This window comes from Vulpes lagopus, chromosome 1 (assembly GCF_018345385.1).
Source record: "Vulpes lagopus strain Blue_001 chromosome 1, ASM1834538v1, whole genome shotgun sequence".
NCBI classification, from domain to species: Eukaryota; Metazoa; Chordata; class Mammalia; order Carnivora; family Canidae; genus Vulpes; species Vulpes lagopus.
The window spans coordinates 102,472,832-102,484,832 of record NC_054824.1 but is presented as its reverse complement, the minus strand read 5'-3'; positions in this window follow the sequence as shown (position 1 = coordinate 102,484,832).

The following is a 12,001-nucleotide window of genomic DNA, read 5'->3' as shown; positions in this document are numbered from 1 at the left end:
ATGGATGTATCTTGCAAGAAGTTGCTGTGGCCAAGTTCAAAAAGGGTGTTGCCTGTGTTCTTCTCTAGGATTTGGATGGAATCTTGTCTCACATTTAGATCTTTCATCCATTTTGAGTTTATCTTTGTACGGTGTAAGAGAATGGTCTAGTTTCATTCTTCTGCATGTGGATGTCCAATTTTCCCAACACCATTTATTGAAGAGACTGTGTTTCTTCCAGTGGATAGTCTTTACTGCTTTGTCGAATATTAGTTGACCATAAAGTTGAGGGTCCATTTTTGGGTTCTCTATTCTGTTCCATTGATCTATGTGTCTGTTTTTGTGCCAGTACCACACTGTCTTGATGACCACAGCTTTGTAGTACAGCCTGAAATCTGGCATTGTGATGCCCTCAGCTATGGTTTTCTTTTTTAAAATTCCCCTGGCTATTTGGGGTCTTTTCTGATTCCACACAAATCTTAAGATGATTTGTTCCAACTCTCTGAAGAAAGTCCATGGTATTTTGATAGGGATTGCATTAAACGTGTAAATTGCCCTGGGTAGCATGGAGATTTTCACAAAATTAATTCTTCCAATTCATGAGCGTGAAATATTTTTCCATCTCTTTGTGTCTTCCTCCATTTCTTTCAGAAGTGTTCTGTAGTTTTTAGGGTATAGATCCTTTACCTCTTTGGTTAGGTTTATTCTTAGGTATCTTATGCTTTTGGGTGCAATTGTAAATGGGATTGACTCCTTAATTTCTCTTTCTTCAGTCTCACTGTTAGTGTATAGAAATGCCACTGACTTCTGAGCATTGATTTTGTATCCTGCCACACTGCCGAATTGCTGTATGAGTTCCATACTTTCTTTTAGGATCAAAAGGAGTTATCAGACAAAATGCAAAAACCTTATTTTTTTCCCCTTCAGCTTCTTGAACAGCATGAAGAACCCTAAAAGGCTAGATGAGTTTCAGCTTCCAATTCTGGGAACCATTGATGTGTCTTTTGGTGGAAGCATACCCTTCTTGGGCCTCAGACTTCTTAAACGCAGATTTGAGAATAGTGAGTTTGAAAAGAAATATTTCAGTAAGTGTTTAGGTGTATATTGAAAATTATGACCCCTACTTACATCACTGGTCCTATTAGAATTGTTGGAGAAATAACACCACATGTCCGTTATTGGCTTAGAGCTTACAGCACTGTGTCTTGTGGCTTTATGATGGTTGAGACTTTATGTCATAGAACATCATTCCCCCTTTCCCTAAGGTCAGCTGCTTTTGTGTGAGGTGGTAGACACTTTCACAATATTAACTTTTGGATATAAAAGTATTGTTAAGTGCTTGCTACTAATTAAGTTGCTTAATTAGAATCAATGTCGTATGTGATACTATAATTGCATATAAGACATAGTTAGTCTAGGGTTAGTAGTGCAATTCCATAATTGGAATAAGTGTCTATTTTAGTGAAGAAAAATGTTGATCCAAGATTTATGGATGGAATCCAGTGCAATCAACCTGATATCAAGTAACTTTTAATTGGCTCTTCCAACACTACAATTTGAGAAACCCATAAGGACTGCATTTTTGGTGGCTGCTAAGGAAAAATCTTATACTAAGTATTAGTGATTGATTAGTTCAATTCGGGGAAGCCCATTGTGTGGGCCCATGTGTAGACGATCTCCATTGCTAGGGATATTTTTTTATGAGATCAATGAACATATACTATAGTGACTAAACAAGTGTGGTGACAAACATGCACAGAGCCATTCATCCTTCCATCTGATTATTAAGATCTTTATACAAAATGGCCATCTATTGAACATGAGCACAAATATATGACTTAAATATTTTCAAACATGGGCACACTTGAGAGATCCACATACAATCTCCTTTTCCAAGTCCCCACGTCAACAATATTCTAATATTCCTTCTTCAAAATGCCTGAACATCTAGCCTAAACATAGTCACTGCCTAAGGACCAATAAATATCACAACCACAGGCCTCTCCTTCTTATAAGCAAAGTGGATAATTAGATGGCCAGCTTGAAGCCCTTCCTAATAGGGTTAATGGCTTTCTTTACTGCTAGTAGAGCTATCATGTCTTAGCCACCCACATCTGTGTAATTCCAGCATTTTGTGCAGAGACATCAGGTTTAATTAATTTATTTCTTCTTTGGACAACTGAGGACAGAGAATCCTCATTGGTTCACTGGTTTATGTTGATGGAGAGTTGAGTTATAGCTGGAGTACATGCCTTGGAGATGTGAGGGAATTTCTAGCCTGAACCACCTGTATTTTCTGCACAAGACTGGGCATTGTTCCACGTGTATGACTTTTACTTTAAGTGATATTTTGCACTAGTAAAATATTTGTCTGGAGATAGCAGCTAGTTTGTGACTAGAGACAGGTGAAAAGGTCACTTATTATCCCATGGCAGATTGCTCCGGCTCTGTCGGGGTTTCTCAGCAAATCAAAAGCTGTTTTACTGAGAAGAGTTAGTTGGTAAAGAAGACATGCAACAAATCCTTCCGGGTACCCATCAGTCTTCCCTTACATTCCATACAATTTACTCATGCACCAGAACTATTTGAGCACAGTTGACTTCTGTGAAGTCTTGTCAGCCTTGGAGAAGAGCGACTTTCCTAGGAGCCTGTATCATGCAAGAGAATCTGCTTTTTGGTGGTGGTGGTTGTGGGATCTAATTCAAAGACTTCATGTTTTTAGGACATCTGTAAATAAGTCTCCCTGGGTTGCCAAATGTAGTTTATGTTATTTGAAGCTACAAAAATGCTCTCTAAGTATTATTTCTGTCTTAATTGTGGAGAATGAGGGTGTAGTAATTTACATTTCATCTCCAAGTGGATGTCCTGATATATTTAAGACCTGAAACATATATTTTTTGGTGGGATTTGTTTCTAAGTTTTCTCTTTCATATATCTTTCTAAAATATATAGGCAATTCATAAATTGAATTAAATTGTTCTGGAAATGGGGCTATAATCTGGAAGAGTAATTATAATTTGGAGTCACTCTCTAGTAAAGCCTATAAAAATTTACTCTCCTTTTCGAATATTAATCTAATTTGGTGAAGCAGTCAAGATATATTCATTTTTCAAGTTTCAGTCATTGTACTCATCTCTGTCATTTTCCCAGTTATGTGGTATACCATCTGGTCTGTTATTTTGGTAGAAAGCAAGAGTTCGTAGGCTTTATCCATCTTATTTCTATCACTGTAATTCTTCATAGGACAGCAAGACAAATAGGGAGTTTTCCAATAGTGAGTATCTTCTTCAAGAATTGGATTTGTAAACAAGCATGAGTTCAGAATCTCCTGGTGCTGCTGTAAGGGCTACAGAGAATAGCTGCTAAATACTTTTCAAATATGCTTCTGGAGAACCTCTTTTGTTTCATTTATTTTTTCAAAGATGTATTTATTTATTTTAGAGAGACCATGTACACAAATGGGAGGGGTGGGGGGAGAGGGAGAGGATCTCAGGCAGTCTCCTGAGAACTCTGCTGAGTACAGAGCCTGACTCAGAGCTCTATCCTATGACCCTGAAATCATGACCTGAGCTGAAATCAAGAGTTGGACACTTAACCAATGGCACCAGCCAGGTGCCCCTGGGGCACCTTTTTAAATTTATTTCTCATATTCTTCACAAATGTCTTAACAAAATTAGCAAGCTTTGAGATTATTTTAGTGCATAAGCCATTCATCCTTGACGTGATCTGACTATGCTACCCAATCCCATCCCAATCCCATGCTGGAATCTGATTTTAGTTATGCCTCTAGAGTCAATAAGAGATGGGAGTGAGGGTGGAGCATTAACATCCTTTTTTTTCTGATAAGATTTTAAAATAAAGGGAAAGAATATTTTCAGACAAAGAGCTGCTTGAGCTGCTGGGACAATATCAGGAACAATTCTATACTATTTATATGTTCAAATATATTCTTTCTAGTTTTTAGGATCCTAGTTTTTCCAAAACAGTGCCATATCTTATACAAAAGATAGAGCTTGGCTGCAAATGCAACTGTCATCATAAATCAACAATTTACAGGGTTAATCTTTGCATTTGTTTTTCAACTATCTGTCTGTGACTACAGGTGATAACAGATATTTTAACACCATCAAAGAGTCTGCAGATTTAAGTCCGTTACTTGAGCTAAAAACTTAGGACTGTGATTTTGTGCTCTCTAAATCTGTCAAACAGTGTTAAGAGCAGTCACAATGCTCCACATTTCTTGAGTTTCTCATTTAAAAAAAAAAAAAGTCCGGTCTTAGTTTCTTAGGGCTACCACAATGAAAGACCACAAAACCAAAGAGGTTAAAAACCACAGAGATGGATTGTATCACCATTCTGGAGGGCAGAAGTCTTAAATCAAGTTGTTGGCAGGCAAGGCGTACTTCTCTGAATTCGGTGAGGGAATACTGTCCTTGCCTCTTCTTGGCTTCTGAAGGATTGCAGGCAGTCTTCAGTGTTCTCTAGTTGGCGGTGATAAAGTCCAATCTTTGCTTTTGTTGTCACATGGCATTCTCCCTTTGTGTGCCCCTGTCTTCCCATGGCTGCGTTCTCTTAAGAACACCAGCCATATTGAACTAGAATCCCATCACCTTCCAGTGTGACCTCACTTAACTGATTCCATACACAATGGCCCTATTTAAGAAAAAAATCACTTTTTGTGGTACTGGAGATGAGGACTTTAATGCATCGTTTTAAGGGTTACACAGTTGAACCCATAACATATTCTTGTCTCCAGCTATATCTATAACCCCAAGATCTTGCTTCCAGGTAACCAGAAGTTATAATTCAGTTAATGTTTTTTCCTTTGCAGGCATAAAGGTCTAATTTCTGAATATTGATAGATTTTTCACTGAAAGGAAAATTTCCTTCATTTCTCTAAGGGTCTGGGCTCTGATCCCATTTCTGGTACCAGTTTTTTTGATGTTTCTTTGTTACACACAAGTGGGGCTAATTAGACTTTTTAAAAAGAAAAGGGGTATATCATTAAGATACCTGGAAGCCTGTGGTATACATAGGAAGGCTGGCTAACAATGCTTGATAGCATGTCAGAGGCAAAAAGATGACCAAGAATCTGGCTAAGATTATACCAGGAAAAAAAAATCCCAAAGAGTAAACACTAATACTATGGATTTTAGTTAATAATAATACTATATCAATATGGGCTCATCAATTGCAAAAAAAAAAAGTCTCACACTATTGTAAAATGTTAATAAGAGAGATTATATGTAGGGTATTGAGGGCTCTGTACTTTCTGCGTAATTTTTTTGTAAACCCAAAACTGCTTTAAAAAATGAAGTCAATTAGAAATGTATGTATTGATATAAAAAACAAGAAAATATTGAGATAGTAAAATAGCATGGAGGGTCACATGCAGGGTATGCGTTGGTTACTGCTCTGGCTGAAGCATTGGCTGAGTTAGAGCTAAGAAAGGGCAAGTGTTGGAAACCAAGCCAGACTGAGCAGCTTAACCTGAAGCTAAAGGATGTTTGAACAGAAGGGTTGATTGTTTCAGCTGGTTTACAACAGCCTAAGATTTCTGAAACACGCAGAAACTTGATATCTTAAGATAACAGGCTGGTAGTTAAGAGGGCTTGGATCAGAGCATGGCAGTACATGAATAAGCAATCTCTCTCAAGAAATTTCCTGTGCAAATGTGTAAAAAAAGGGACTGGATTCATACTTTCTCTCTGTTCATCTCTAACTGGCTTCTCCTAAATTTACAGATTTGCTTCCATGATCTTAATCCATAAACAAGACATTTCCTTGAATTTTTATTCTTGCCTAAGCAATGTCTTTTTTTTTTTCCTTAAGATTTGAGAGAAAGAGAGAGCACAGTGGGGAGGGAAAGAGAGAATCTTAAGCAGGCTCCACGCCCAGTGTAGAGAGTAAAAAACAAACAAGAGAGTAAAAAAAAAAAAGTGGATATTTTAAAAATATTAGCTCTACAAATACAAGGGGCACAAAAAGAAGTATGAATTAGTTCAACCACATTGGAAAAGTATTTGGTGGTATTTGTTAAAGGGAGATATACATATCTTCTGTGACCTCATTGATCTGGTATTACATGTAATGAAATGACAGAAATGTTGGATACTGCACAGTGGTGAACAAGAACCCATGCTATTCACGGTAGTCCTAAACTGGAGATTATCCAAGTTTCCCTTCACCATAAAATGGACTTTAAAAGTTAGTGTATTCATACAATAAAATTTTACTTAGCAAGGAATACAAACAAATTGCAACTGTACTCAACAGCATGATGGACGTCTTAAACATAATGGTGAGTGAAAGAAGCCAGGTGGATAAGAGGATATACTCTATGATTCCACTTAAATCAAATACAAAGAAAGGCACGACTATCTTATCATGTTAGAAGTCCGGATAATGAGTACTCTTACAGGAATAGTAGCTATTACAATGCACAATAGCGAGCTCTTAGATGGTACTGATATCCAATTTCTTGGTACGTGTGTCCCCCAGATCCTCATGGTCCATTTATAAAAATTCATTAAATTATGCAATTATGGTTATATATTTTATTTTGTATTTCTGTTGTACTTTAGTATAAATTTTACTTTAAAATATTAGCTCTAAACTGAGTTTCTGCTGATGACATATCTAAGAGGAGATTACCTATAGGCAGGTGATAATGAAGGGCCAAAGAGTAAGAATTTAGAAGCTGAAGTTGAAAGGTAGAAAGCGACTGCTAAAATCACTCATATGGAGGACTTGTCATTTTGGATGAATATGTGTAGAGCTAGAGACTGGAAGTCCAATTGTCAATGTTAAGGTGTCCATCATTTGTATGTTAGAAAGAAAAAAATGGCAACAAAAAGAGTCAAAGAAAGAAGGTAGAGGAAAAATTAGAGAAAATGTTTATGGAAATTGAAGGAGCTAAGAATTTATTTTGAGACTATAGCAATTATTCAATGATAGAAGAAAAATAAAACAGGACAAAAATCAGAAATAAATAGTGAATAATCTCACAAGGAATCACTGTTCTTTTTGGAAAACTATTAATGATTTGGCCATAATTTAAGTCAGACTTGGAAAAAAAATAAGTCAGACTTGGGATTAGTGATAAAATAAGGAGTGAAGAATGGAGGCAGTAGTCATTGCACACATTTTGAATAATTTTTCTGGTACATGTGAAGAAAAATGATGGCTTTGTAAAGAGCACTTACAAAGTTTCCTACAATGAAAAACAGAACTCCTCAAAATATCAACTAATCACCTATCTTCAACTTCATTTCTCTGAGAGACATCAATACCAGAAACTTTAAAATTAAAACATCAAACACTTTTGTCACCTATATAATTCCTTTTTAAGTTATGTATTTTAGATATCTCTTTGAAATTATGTAGTTCTTATAATGGCTAAAGATAATAGATGTTACCGAAAGATACAAAAATTCATTTTAATAGCTTATTAAAATTATGAACACATGTAAGCATTTTCAAAATAGACAAATAAAAGCTGAAATATGTAATTAACTGTGAATTGAGTTATCGATGCTCAGACAGCATAACTGATTCAATGAAACATGGCTCCATGCACTTCACATTTGTGAGTTTATTACACTTATTACAAACTAATTAGCATTGCAATGTAATAGTACAACCTAAGGGGCTGGCTTGTCTTCAGTAGTTCTGAAAGTAATGGAGGTTGAAAGCTTGTCTATTCTGGTAAATAGTCCTCCTCACTCATGAGGTATCTTACTACAATACATGAAATAAGAACATGATGCAGTATAAACTTGAACACTTAGAAAAATGTGAGATGAAAATATTGAAAGGTTTTAAAAACGAAGTTTAGGAGGTGTCAAGTCATGTCTCTATCAGTGAAGTGAGTATACAACTAGAAACACACAACTAAACAATCCTTATCTTCACCCCATGCCACTATAGGAGGTAATGGCCTTTCTCCTAGAATCAGTTGCTATCTACAGTCTTCCAATTACAGAGGTATTGTTGTATAGTAGTTGATTGGGACCCTATTATCTCAATTCAAATCCCACCTGCACTACTTCCTCATTGTGTGGCTTAGCCACTTTTTAAAATCTCTCTGTGCCACAGTTTCCCCAGCATTGAAAGGATATGTAGTAATGATCCCTTTATCATAGGTAAGTGGTAAGGAGTGATGATGTAACAGCATTTAAAACAGACTCCGGCATTTGGATAGCCATGCAGAAGAATGAAATGGGATCACTTTCTTACACCATACACAAAAAACAGACTCAAAATAGATGAAAGACTTAACGTGAGATAGGAAACTATCAAAATCCCAGAGGAAAATGCAGGTAGCTACCTCTTTGACCTCAGCTGCAGCAACTTCTTTCTAGAGATGTCTCCAAAGGCAAGGGAGACAAAGACAAAAATGAACTATTGGGACTTCATCAAGACAAAAAGCTTCTGCACAGCAAAGGGAACAGTCAACAAAACTAAAAGACAACCTACAGAATGGGAGAAGATATTTGTAAATGTCTTATCAGATAAAGGGCTAATATCCAAAATCTATGAAGAACTTATCAAACCCAACACCCAAAAGCCAAAAAATCTAGTCAAGAAGTGGGCAGGAGACACAAACAGACATTTCTCGAAGGAAGACATACTCATGGCCAACAGGCACGTGAAAAAATGGTCAACATCACTCACCCTCAGGGAAACGCAAATCAAAGCCACCATGAGATATCCCCTCACACCCATCAGGATGGCTAAAATTAACAAGTCAGGAAACAATGGATGTTGGCAAGGATGCAGAGAAAGGAGAATCCTCTTACAATGTTGGTGGGAATGCAAGCTAGTGCAACCACTCTGGAGAACAGTGTGGAGGTTCCTCAAGAAGTTGAAGATAGAACCACCCTATGACCCAGCGATTGCACTACTAGGTATTGACCCAAAAGATATAAACATGGTGATCTAGAGGGGCACCTGCACTCCAGTGTTTATAGACCAATGTCCACAATAGCCAAAATATGTAAAAAGCCCAGATATCCATTGACAGATGAGTGAGTAAAGAAGATGTGGCATATATACACAATGGAATAGTACTCAGCCATCCAAAAGAGTGAATTCTTGCCATTTGCAATGATATGGATAGAGCTAGAGTGTACTATGCTAAGGGAAATAAGTCAGCCAGAGAAAGACAAATACCATATGATCTCACTAATATGTGGAATTTAAGAAACAAAACAGATGAATGTAGGGGAAGGAAGGAAAAATGAAATAAGATGAAAACAGAGAGGGAGGCAAACCATAAGAGACTCTTAGCTATAGGAGACAGACAGGGTTGCTGGAAGGGAGGTGAGTGAGGGGACAGGATAATTGGTGATAGGCATTAAGGAGGACACGTGATGTCATGAGCACTGGGTGTTATGTGCAACTGATGCATCGCTAAACTCTACCTCTGAAACTAATAATACATTATATGTTAACTAAACTGAATTTAAATAAACATTTAAAAAAGAGCTTTAAAAATTAGTAAAAGAAACCAGTTTGGCATACAGTAAGTGCTAGATACTAGCTTCTATTTATATTACTTGACTTGGGTCTTTGTATATTTAAATGGAGGTCTGAGCTTATAGTTAAGGGCTAGAAAAAGTATACTGCTCTTCATTTTTTTAAATTTTTATTTATTTATGATAGTCACAGAGAGAGAAAGAGAGAGAGGCAGAGACATAGGCAGAGGGAGAAGCAGGCTCCATGCACCGGGAGCCCGATGTGGGATTCGATCCCGGGTCTCCAGGATCGTGCCCTGGGCCAAAGGCAGGCACCAAACTGCTGCGCCACCCAGGGATCCCCCGTATACTGCTCTTCATGATAAGATCTAAGCATTTGTGTGTTGTTATTAAAAGAAAGAGAGAAAAGAGGGAAGTAATAGAAAAAACAAGGAGAGACAGATGGGGTCAAAAACATATGAGGACACTAATTCAAGACGGAGAGTATTTGAGGTGTCTTTTTATTAGATTATATCCCACAGAAGAGGATTATTTAAGGACTTTTCAATATAGAATTTTTTAAACATACAAAGAGAAAAGAGTATGATGAATCTCGTCCCCGTCCCCCTGCCACTGCCAATGCACCTCACTCTATTTCCCATGCTGCTAATTGTTTCATCTATACATCTCTGCTCCTCCCTCCTTCCAGTTGTATTGTTTTAAACCAAATCTCATCATCAGATCATTTCATCTCTAAAAATTAGGTCTCTTGATATATATATAATGACCACAGGTAACAAAACATAATTCCTTGGCATCACTGAATATTCAGTCAGTGTTCAGATTTCTGTTTCTCATATGAGGATGGATATTTTTGCATGCAATTTAAAATAGGTTACCTTGTTAAGACGGAAATCATATTTCCTCTCAGGCTTTAAGGGAAATTTGTTACCTACATAAGCTTGCTTTGCATGTGTATGTGTGTCTGTTGGGATAGGAGCGGATGGTCTAGATGGAAGTGGTATGAAGTAGAAAGCACCGTGCGTACATTTGGGCAATGACAGCAGTTGGATGTTATACTGAATTAATCCTTCAGAAGATTAATCTGGTTCAAAACCAGAGATGAAAGATTCATTCATTCAATGATTATGTACTGAGCACTTTCTATATATCAAGTCTATGTGGAGGCCCTAGGAATCCAGCAATTTGGGGGTCGTATAAATCCTAACAAAAATCCCTTGGAATAAGATTCAAACAATGTCGTATCTATCTTACAGAGCAGAATTTCCCCAACTGGCATATGGATCGCCAATGCTTTTGAAAAAAGTAACATTATACTGGCTAAAGGAGTATCAACACAAGAGAGGAGAAAGGACCATCAGAGTAAATCTGTAAATACTTGCAAGAAAAAAAAATATTTGCAAGAGTGTCCTGGTTACTCTCAGTGACTCTAAGAACATAACCCTATAAAAGATGGGGCATGTCTATAGCCATACAGGACTACGATTCAAACTAAAGTAAGATATCTGAGCTTCCCTTATTTGAGTAAATCTCTCATCTTCCCAGTTGAATGCATGCCTTTCTCAGATACAAGTAAACAGGTGAGGGGGGAAACAAAGTTGATATTTTGGATATCCTTGGCCGGTCCTTTTGTATGTAGATCTCTTGCAAATGTTTGAATAATGCCATATCAAAGAAAATTTGAATCTTTCTCTTCTAGAGATAAATTTCCTCATTGTCTTGTCCTGAGATTTTATTTATTTATTTATTTATTTATTTATTTATTTATTTATTTAGATTTCATTTATTTGTTTAAGAGAGAGGGAGCCCAGGGATGTAGTGGGGGGACAAGGACAAGCAGACTCCCTGCTGAGTGAAGAGCCTGACATGGGGCTGGATTCCAGGATCCTGAGATCTGGAGCTGAGGCAAAGGCAGACACTTAAGCCGCTGAGCCACCCAGGTGCCCCATCATTAGGTTTTATTTTAAAAATTGCCTTTTTCTGTAGAATAGTCAATTACAATTTTTTTAGTTGGTATTTACAGAGCACCAGGAACCAGCAGGGCCTTGTGGTAGTTATGGTGTCAGGTGTAGACTTGTTTAAATATTATTCCTGCCTCAGAGAGGATAATACTTGGAGAGACAAGTTTTAATTTGTATGATTGAGGGCATCATCTACTAAATATCATTTGATGACTGAGTATAAACTAAGATTTATAAGAATAGAGAGAAAAGAATCTGAAAGGAAATGTGAAAGACTGAAAAAAATTGAGATTCTAATTGGCAGTAATGGCATAATTTACTTTTGCTGCCATAACACATTGTTGTAAATTTTGTGACTAAAAGCAACACAAATTTATTATTTTATACTTTGAAGTCCAAAATGGTCTCATTGGACTAAAATCAACTTGTCAGCAAGACTACATTCCCTTTGGAGGCTCTAGGGCAGGAATAATTCCCATTGAAATAATCCCATCTCCTTAAGTACAGATGGAACCTATAATTTGCTTCTAACTGAAGAAAAACTGGAAAGAATCCACCTTCCAAGATCATTCCTCTTGTGGG